Source organism: Aquarana catesbeiana, linkage group LG08 (genome assembly GCF_042186555.1).
Source record: "Aquarana catesbeiana isolate 2022-GZ linkage group LG08, ASM4218655v1, whole genome shotgun sequence".
Taxonomy (NCBI): domain Eukaryota; kingdom Metazoa; phylum Chordata; class Amphibia; order Anura; family Ranidae; genus Aquarana; species Aquarana catesbeiana.
The window spans coordinates 298,965,527-298,976,291 of NC_133331.1; the positions used below are offsets into that span (position 1 = coordinate 298,965,527).

The 10,765-nt window shown below is 44.6% G+C and overlaps 1 long non-coding RNA gene across 1 annotated transcript; it reads right to left on the reverse strand.

Annotated features, from left to right (window-relative positions):
• Positions 1-1,071: 1,071 nt before the first annotated feature.
• Positions 1,072-8,563, reverse strand: LOC141105021 (uncharacterized). Its single transcript, XR_012235524.1, has 3 exons — positions 8,478-8,563; positions 1,288-1,454; positions 1,072-1,171 (listed from the first exon to the last, which is right to left on the reverse strand). It is a non-coding gene; the product is annotated as an uncharacterized lncRNA (long non-coding RNA).
• Positions 8,564-10,765: the final 2,202 nt, after the last annotated feature.

The window sequence follows — 10,765 nt, forward strand, 5'->3', positions numbered from 1 at the left end:
TTCTTTATCCAAATCAGCTGCTTAGTTGACTTATTGTAACTTCTTATGCGCACCTGATAAAACTAACTAAGTAGTGAACTATACGAATACTATAACCTATGCTGTTAAAATAATGGAAGATTTGTGTTATAACTGTTACAACTGTATACATGATATATTTTCTTTAATAAAAACTTATTAAACAAAAAAATCATCCAGCCCCCACCCTACTCTGGACCAATCAGTGAGCAGTATGGGTGGAGGAATGGATTTAGTGTTAATGACCCACCTGTGCTGATCTCTGTAGGAGTGTCCTCCTCTATAAATGTCCCCGTTATTCCATCCTCCTCCATAGACTGCTGATCATCCCTCACATACCTCTCTTCTTCTTCTTCTGATTTAACCTCAAATTCTATATCGATTGGATCTCCACTCTAAATCAAGAAAATGAGAGAAAATATCATCTATAAAATAGAAGATTTATTATTGTGACATCATATAAAGAAAAAATACACATCCTCTACACAAGTTCATGTTCTAGATTCTCCATCCCACCAACCTTGTAACAGTGAGGGATGGTGTGATCTTCCTGTGTGGAATCCCGGGAATACAGAGGACGGGGACATCTCTCTGGTGGGTTCCTGGTATTAGGTGGCTCCATCATATCCTTGTGTCCTTCTGATAACTCCTCCATCACTCCATACTCCTCATCCTCCTCTTTATACTCTTCTTTAACATCAATATTATCATCTCCGAGGTTTCCATCCTGAATATATAATAAAACATTCATTGTAACAAACATGCTTGTGTATAAATCATAACTATCAATAATTGTCATTCATCTACCTGATGATGTTGAGGGATGGTGTGATCTTCCTGTGTGGAATCCCGGGAATACAGAGGATGAGGACATCTCTCTGGTGGGTTTCTGTAGCTGGATAACTCATCATCCTCCTCTTTTATCTCTTCTTTAACCTCAACTGTAGAATCTCTCAGGGTTCCACTCTGAATATATAATAAAAATGACATTAATTGTAACAATGCAGATAATGTACAGATCCTAATGATACTATCAGTGATTGTTCCTCATCTACCTGATGATGGTGAGGGATGGTGTGACCTTCCTGTGTGGAATCCCGGGAATACAGAGGACGGGGACATCTCTCTGGTGGGTTCCCATTACTGGATCCATCTGTAGGAAACACACACACTGACTGAATACATTGTTTCTATGTGTTTATCAGATGATGGGGGATCTAGGTGGACCCTCCGTACTGCTCTCTCCTTTACAATAAAGTCTCCTCTTACCCGGTGATGTGAGGGGCGGCTGACTGTCCATCATGACGTCCTGAGCACCGCTCACCATTCTTGTCAGCAGCTTCTAGAATCTTCTTTTTATTTCTCTATTCTATCAGGGAGGGAGGTGGAGGCAATGTGATGGTCATATGATCTCCAGACTTCACAGGAGGAAAACTCTAGATTTGAACACAAATAGTAAAATCAAATGACATTCCCAGAATCCTCCTCACCTCACTGGTCAGGTCTCTTTTTATTTAAACCCCACTTCATGCTGAGGTTTCTGATATTACATACAATGCAGGTCCAACAGCCCTACTTTAAAAGTGAGGAGGCCAGGGGTCGGCCCACACCGTAAGAGCGCCAGAAAAAAGAGTTGGATAGAGGGATATTAAGAGGAGGCTCTGTGAGGTCAGTGTGATGTCATAGAATTCTCTGATTGGAGGGACATTGGGAGGAGGAGCTGTGGGGAGTACTGTGTGAGGTTTCTGTACACAGAATAATTTCTCCCGGATGCGTCCCTCCTCTCCTAAACTGAAAGATGAACTTTGCCTTTAGACTTTGTCAGGACACATCATATTCCTGTGATCTCCGTGTTCTCTGGAGATTTTACAGATCACATTTTAGGATGAATATCTGATACTGGGATCATGATGGGAAAAAAAAGTTCTGGACATTTACTGCAAATTAAATTTTTCCCTTTTTCGTCTTATTTGAATCTTATAAAATAAAGACATACATATTCCAAACCCTCCGAAATAAACCGCCCACCCCCCACCACTAATAAAAGTACTATAATCCGTTTGTCAGAAGTATGTTGCGCTCCTACTCCTAATTCCAGGATCCTGGTTTTGGCTGTGATGCATTCTGTTTGTCTGTCCACCTATAAGGTGATTGATGTGGTCAGTTTCTGGTTGGAGCCAGCCAAGCCTGCAGTCTCATGCTTGTGATATTGCGTTTGTAACATGTGCTCCAAGCTCTCTGTTTGTCTGCCCTGCTCTGCTGTTGGAATTCCCTCGTTGATGACCTTGGTTTGGATATCGACTACTTTCTGAACTCTGTCTGCCTTTTGACTACGGATTTGACCCTGACTATTGTGAACCTTGCCTGCCTTGTACCTGGACTGTCGTTGAACCACTCTGCCTGTCTGCCAACCGCAAGTACCTGGTTGCTGTGCTCAGTTAGTTCCTGCTCAGGCATGATGGCCAGGCACTATAGCATTGTGTATAAGTCCTGGGGACAACTGAGTACTGGTAGGCCTGCTTGCCTTATGGGAAAAGGGGCTGCTATAGGTGAAGAACACAGAAGCCAGCTATAGTGTCTGACCACCTGCATTAGGGGTAAGCGTGACATTGTTAGTATAGATGTAGAAAATTTACAATAGACGGATGAGGTGAGAAGGTGATTGGTGGAAAAGGTGACATCTCCAAAATGAAGGAAATGTTTAAGCCTTGTAAGTGGGGGGATGTTCTGACCCTGAATGGGTTCATCTAAATTTCCACATTATATATGGCTGGGGGGCACATGTCTGGGGTACTTTCTATAAGTGAATTCTTTATTTAAGTGGGCGCACTTTGACTCTGCACTTCAGTGATTGCACAAAGTGAGAATACACAGCAAACTACTTTGAAAAACACCAAACAGACTGCAGGTGACCTTGTTTCCCCATTCTGCTCTCGTTCCTCTCTATAACATGTGCTTTCTACCAATCCTTCTGACAGTTGTGTCCTCTCTCCATAATCTCTCTTTCCCTCACCCCTCTTCTCCACCCCACAGCCTGTATATATCACCCTCACTTCTGTCCTCTCCCTATTACTGCAACTCCTGATAATTCTGCATGTCCCTTCATATAAATCACACTCCCATATTACCTCCCTCACCTTCTGCTTCTCCTAACCTCTGGAGTTTAAACCCCAAACCCTGGGCCTCCATTGTTTAACTGTGCCCAACGCTCCCATCACCCCATGCCTTCTGGCAACAGCTGCAATCCACACAATTTAGTTTCTATCCACCTTCTTCCCAAAACCAGCCTTACCTTCTCCTGCGCCCTTTGGAACGCCTGCTCTGTCTGTAACAAACTCACTTCTGTCCATGACCTCTTTATTACTAACTACTTGCTGTTACTGAAAACTGGCTTCATGAATACAACACTGCTTCTCCTGCTTCCCTCTCCCATGATGGCCTTCTCTGGACTCACTCCCTCAGACCCAGTGAATGTAAGGGAGGTGGAGTGAGAATACTTCTAGCCCCACATAGCATCTTTCAAATACATCACCCATCCCCCTCTTCTCATTTGAAGCACATTGTATTTATCTATTTTCTCCAGTTTCTTTTAGAAGTGCTGTGTTATTGACCTCATGGACCAGTATCGACCTTTCTTGATGGCCTATCTGCCTGGCTGTCCTACTTTGTCTCTTCTGAAATACCCACAATCATTCTCGGTGACTTCAATAACCCTGTTAATACAAACACTCCTGCTACTTGTAAACTTCTCAGTCTAACCTTTTCTTTTGAACAGAAGCAATATACTATGGATACACCATGTATAAATGCTTCTACTCATTCTGATGGCAACACCCTCGACCTTGTATTCTCCTACCTATGCACTTCATGCAACCTCTCCAACAATCCTTTTCCTCTCTCTGATCACCACCTTATTAGTTTCGCTCTCTCTCAGTCTTCTACCTCCTCGCCACCTAACCCATATTAACCCTTCTCTACTCTGCTACTGACCATCACTATGACATAATCTCATCCCTGTCCTGCCCCAACCTAACCACTTCTGTCTTCAATAGATCCCTCCACTCCACACTGGCCCCCCTCACTACACACTACTCACTACACACAAACTCCAACTTCTACCTTGGCAAACAAATGAGACTAGAAGTCTCAAAATCATAGCTGCGCTGTTGAGCACCTGTTGCATAAGACTAGTTCTTAGAAGGACTTCAACCAATATACTTCTGCCCTCCAAAAATACAATTCCTGTCTCCTTGCTATCAAGCAGACCAATTCTATCACTCTCATTACCAACTTATCATCCTGTCCCCATCAACTCTTCTCTACCTTCAACTCTTCTTCGTCCTCCACCCACTAACTCATCCACTGCGCAGGTGTAGGGATGGGCCGAAAACCCCCTTGTTCGGTTCGCAGCAGAACATGCGAACAGGCAAAAAATTCATTAGAACACGCAAACACCATTAAAGTCTATGGGACACAAACGTGAAAATTTAAAAGTGCTAATTTTAAAGGCTTATATGCAAGTTATTGTCCTAAAAAGTTTGGGGACCTGGATCCTGTCCCAGGGGACATGGATCAATGCAAAAAAAGTTATAAAAATGGCCATTTTGTCGGGAGCAGTGATTTTAATAATGCTTAAAGTGAAACAAAAAAAGTGAAATATTTCTTTAAATTTCGTTACTGGGGGGAGTCTATAGTATGCCTGTAAAGTGGCGCGTGTTTCCCGTGTTTACAACAGTCCGAGAGCAAAATGACATTTCTAAAGGAAAAAAAAGTCATTAAAATGTACTCGCGGCTATTAATGAATTGTCGGTCCCGGCAATACACATAAAATTCATTGAAAAAAACGGCCTGGGATTCCCCACAGTGCATTAAGGGGAACCCCGAACCAAAATGTAAAAAAAAATGCGTGGGGGTCCCCCCAAATTCCATACCAGGCCCTTCAGGTCTGGTATGGATATTAAGGGGAACCCTGCGCCAAATTTTTTTTTTTAAATGGCGTGGGGGTCCCCCTCAAAATCCACACCAGACCCTTCAGGCCTGGTAGGGATTTTAAGGGGAACCCCATGACAAAATTTACAAAAAAATGACGTGGGGGTCCCCCTAAAAATCCATACCAGACCCTTATCCGAGCACGCAACCTGGCAGGCCGCAGGAAAAGGGGTCACCTGTTTACGTATCGGGTGACCCCGCCCCCTCTAACAACACAGGGAAAGCCATAGGGAATTCCCCGTCCGTCAGAGGGGGGCAGGGTCACCGGGTTGCCCCGCCCTCAGTTATATAAGAACTGTCACCAGAACAGAAGCGTCACACAGCAGGAACCTCCTATTGAGGCATATCGTCCGGAGGACAAAGTGGGGAAGATGCTGGACGAGAACACCGGAGGAAAAAGCAGAGTACCGCAGGAAGAAGCAGAGGAAGAAGCGGGGAAGGAGCGGGGAAGAACAAGATGGAGGAAGAAAACCGAAGGAAGACCAGAAGAAGATGGAAGAAGAAGCGGGGAAAGAAGAAGACATTAATAAAGAAATTGTCAAAAACCGTCTCTTGTCTTTTTTTAACATTTTTGACACTTTTTATGTGAAATGGTATTGGTACATTTGTACCCCATTACCAATTCACACAGGGGGGCCGGGATCTGGGGGTCCCCTTGTTAAAGGGGGCTTCCAGATTCTGATAAGCCCCCCGCCCGCAGACCCCCACAACCACCGAGCAAGGGTTGTGGGGATGAGACCCTTGTCCCCATCAACATGGGGACATCCTCCCCATGTTAAAGGCATGTGGCCTGGTACTGTTCAGGAGGGGGGGCTTGCTCGTCCCCCCCCTCTTTTCCTGTGGCCTGCCAGGTTGCGTGCTCAGATAAGGGTCTGGTATGGATTTTGAGGGGGACCCCCACGCCATTTTTTAAAAAAATTTGGCGCGGGGGTCCCCTTAATATCCATACCAGACCTGAAGGGCCTGGTATGGAAATTGGGGGGACCCCCACGCATTTTTTTTTTAAAACTTTGGTTCGGGGTTCCGCTTAATATTCATGCCAGACCCAAAGGGCCTGGTAATGCACTTTGGGGGAATCCCCGTTTTATCAATGACTTTTATGTGTATTGCAGAGACCCAACAACTCATTGATAGCCGCGAGTACTTTTAAATGACTTTTTTTTCCTTTAGAAATGTCATTTTGCTCTCGGACTGTTGTAAACACGGGAAAAATGCGCCACTTTACAGGCATACTATAGACACCACCCAGGTACGAAATTGAAAGGAATATTTCACTTTTATTGTTTTACTTTAAGCATTATTAAAATCACTGCTCCCGAAAAAACAGCCGTTTTTAAAACTTTTTTTGCATTGATCCATGTCTGCTGGGGCAGGACCCGGGTCCCCAAACACTTTTTATGACAATACCATGCATATTAACATTTAAAATTAGCACTTTTGATTTCTCCCATAGACTTTTAAAGGGTGTTCCGCGGCTTTCGAATTTGCCGCAAACACCCCAAATTGTTCGCTATTCGGCAAACGGGTGAACAGTCAATGTTCGAGTCGAACTCATGTTCGACCCGAACAGACAGCCCATCCCTACCCAGGAGATCACCAATCACTTAAAAAAAAAAGATTGATACAATTTGTGATGAGACCTCCGCTGTACAGAAACCTCCCCTACTTAACACCCCATATCCACAGGTACAAAACAACACTTTCGTTATTCAACCCTGCTACTATAGTTGAGGTTGCTAAACTTTTATTTAATGCCCACCTAACCACCTGCTCCCTAAACCCAGTTCCCTCGAAAATACTGCGGTCACCCTCTGCTAGTCACCCCCATACTTAAAAAACTTTCCCTGGACCCCACCAATCTTAACAACCTTCACCTCAACTCCTAGCTCCCTTTTTCATCCAAAATTCCTGAACGTCTGGTCTACAACCAACTAGGCGACCATCTCACTAAGAATAACCCCCTTGATCCCCTTTAATCTGGATTTCATCACTCCACAGAAACTGCTCACCTTAAACTCATGAATCATCTGCTAACGGATACTAAATTCAATGGACACTATTCTGTAATCCTACTCCTGGACCTCTCTGCTGCCTTTTAAACAGTGTACCACCCCATTCTCCTGAAAAAAAATTCCTCTCTTTTGGTCTCTGTGACTGTAGTCTTTGCTGGTTTTCATACTACCTATCCCATTGCACCTTCAGTGTCACAACTTCACTTCCTCTTCTCCTCCTCCTTTCTCCTTTGGGATCCTTCAAGGTTCTGTTCTTGGACCTCTCCTATTCCTGATCTACACCTCCTCCCTAGGTCAGTTGATAGCCTCGTATGACTTTCAATACCATTTCTACGCTGACGACACCCAAATATGTCTCTACCCCTCAGCTCACTCCATGAGTCTCCTCACGCATCACTAATTTACTAACAGACATATCAGCCTGAATGTCACACCACTTCCTAAAACTAAGTCTATCCAAAACTGAGCTCATAATATTTCCTCCACCACGTGCCCCTTCCCCTGACTTCTCTGTCAAGATCGATGGCACAACCATCAACATGTCCCCACAAGCCAGATTGCTAGGTGTAATCCTGGACTCTGAACTCTCCTTTCAGGCCCACATCCAATCACTGTCCAAAGCTTTCCGCCTCAACCTCCGCAACATCTCCAAATTACGTCCCTTCCTAACCAATGACCTCACAAAGCTACTGATTCACTCCCTGGTTATCTCTTGCCTTGACTACTGCAAGTCCCTCCTTACCGGATTGCCTTTATATAGACCCCTCACCCCTTCAATCAATCATGAATGCTGTTGCCAGAATCATTCACCTTAAAAACCATTCAATGTCTGCTGCTCCTCTCTGCCAATCCCTCCGCTGGCTTCCGCTTACCCAACAAATTAAATTCAAAATACTAACAACTTATAAAGTCATCCAGAACTCGGCCCCCAACTATATAACTAACCTAGTCTCACAATACCAACCAAATCATTCTCTTCAATCCTCCCAAAACCTCCTGTTCTCTAGCTCCCTCATCACTTCCTCCTATGCTCATCTTCAGGACTTCTACCGAGCATCTCCCACCCTTTGGAACTCCCTATCCCAATTTGTCTGACTATCTCCTACTCTGTCCACTTTAAGACGATCCCTGAAAACCCTTCTCCTATGAGAAGCCTATCCCGCCCCCACCTAACAACTGGACTTTTATTTTCTCCATCAGCTCATCCCCCACAGTTATTACCTTTTGTATCCTTTGACCCTCCCTCTTAGATTGTAAGCTCTAAGTTGCAGAGCCCTCTGATTCCTCCTGTATTATATTGTATTGTAACTGTACTGTATATAAATCCTGTATAGTAATAATAATATATGTGTGTATCATCATCTGCTGGAGATAAAAGAAGTCACAGGGACTATGGAGGAAGAGGACGGACATGACGGGGGGGTTACTGGGTGTAAATAGAAAATAAGATCTTATTACCTCCTCTGCTGCCAATTTCAGCAACGTTTACCTCGTATCACAAGGAGCTTCCTGTCTGTTGCTGACATCACTTCCTTACTGTACCTGACATCACTTCCTGTCTTCCATAGAGACTTCCTGTCTGGGTAGAAGTGAGATCACCACCTTGTGGAGCTCAGAGGAACTGCAGCCCACAGAAACGTCTCATAGTTAGAGTTGCCACCTCATCCCTTTAAACCCAAACACATATGAATTACACAGGTTCTGAGGCTAATTTCATGCAGATAAGGCATCAAGTGAGTTTAATTATCACCTTAATCAGCCACAGAACCTGTGTAATTAATATGTGTTCGGTTATAAAGGGATGAGGTGACAACTTTACTCGTAGTGTGAACACGGCCTTGTGCTGTGTGTATATGTACTGTATATCCTTATGGATGTGTAGTGCTCCCCCCCATAGAGCGGTGACATTAACTGGTTCTTTCCCAAACAGTACAGAGGCCCCCCAGTCACCCCAGTAACAGTCCATTAACTCCGACTCCAATAAACAGTCTAGGAGTCTTTTGTAATATATTGTTTGTAGAATCGGTAAAAGGAGAGGGATTAGAACAGAGGCATAATAGGGGTCGCAATTGTGACCTAGCCTCAAGCTTCAGGGGCCCCGTAGGGCTCCCCTGTCATATTTGTATACACTTGGATGGGGGGGCGGCATACACAGGAACCAATCGCATCCATCTCCCTCCTACAGCCGTTGGAAGCCGGCTTCCCCTTCTCTTCCTCCCGCCGCCATTCAGAGATGGAGGCAATCGGTTCCTCCTATCCAGCCTGGTGCTAGGCATTTATTGCAGTTGTGATCCACGATGTGACAAAAGACAAGCAGTCATCAATCAGCCTTCCAGTCCCGCCACACAACTCCGGCTCCTGTTTCTTGCCTGCAGGCTTCTCCTAAGAGAAGAGAATTGCTTCCCACCCTGAGGCCACTCCCGCCTGGCAGCCTACAAATGCCACAGTGTTTTCCCGAGTCTGGAAGAACAGAGAGTGCCCAGCACCTGAGCGAGTATAGTGTAGGACTACGTGTCCTCCAGTCACACTGTCCCCTCCTGTCACACTGGCTCCTCCCCGTCACACTGCCCAGGTACCCTTCTTAGATGTGATGGCTGCATTTTTTTTTAAGACCTTCTTTTATTTTCATCTGGTGATCCAGCCAGTAAGTCAAATATTTTTTCAACAGAAAAAGCTCTCTAGCAGATGTATGGAATTGAAAGGAAGGGGATTTTTAGGGACTTTCTGGAAGCCTAAACCTGGTAAGGTAAGTATTTCCATCCCTATGGGACTTTAAGTGAAATTATGGCCCAGTAAGGTCACGTATTTCCATCCCTATTGAGTCAAGAAAAAGGAGGAACAGGGAAATGGGACTTTATATGAAGCACATGGAAGCGAGAAGATAATAGAGTGGAACAATGGAATTTATTCATGTCACAATAAATTGCACACAAAATGTTGATACACAATGATAACAATAATATAATGATACCAAAAGTGTCATAAATTTAGAACACTAATATCAGAGATAAAACAGGTAAGCATAGTGATACAATATAGACCAAAGAGTGATAACCCTATCTCAATAAGAACGTTGTAAATTCCATGATATAATCCAGAGTTCCACCCGAACAAAATTGGGTAAAATAGTAATACAAGATAAAACCTGCAGGACCTATGGCCTCACTGAACCTGTAGGGATAATTATAGTATGTAGACTTGAAGTAGGTGTAGATAGGTAGAAACACGGCATCATGTAGCTCTACGTGTTTCGTGACTGATACGCCACTCGTCAGGAGCATGCGCGTGGTAATCTAGAATAAAGTTGATACAAAGATAATCAATAATTGTTAAGACCATGATTGGGGGTGCAGTGACACCTCTAGCAGTACATAAGTGCATACTTACTAATTGGGGTCCGCGGGCTAGTGGTGCGGTGGTGAAGTGCCGAGGCGTCCGGAAAGCCTCCAAATGGGAGCCGTGGTGGAGGCCCACCGGCAGACAATACACACGGGCCGCCCATAGGGCAACTACGGGACTCCGAGGGAACACTGAAACCAAATGAAAGTGAATGAGTGGGATGGTAAGGGTGGGAAAGGGAGACAGAGAAAAGGGAGGAAAAAGAGTGAGGAAGGGAGAGAGAAGGAAAAGGAGGAAAAAGAGATCGTGCTGGTGAAGGAAAATGGTGGTGGGTTAAGTCCGACAGCATGAGCTGCCTGAGAGGACATGGTGGGAGAAGAGGTGGTGGTGAAAAACAGAAAAAAACA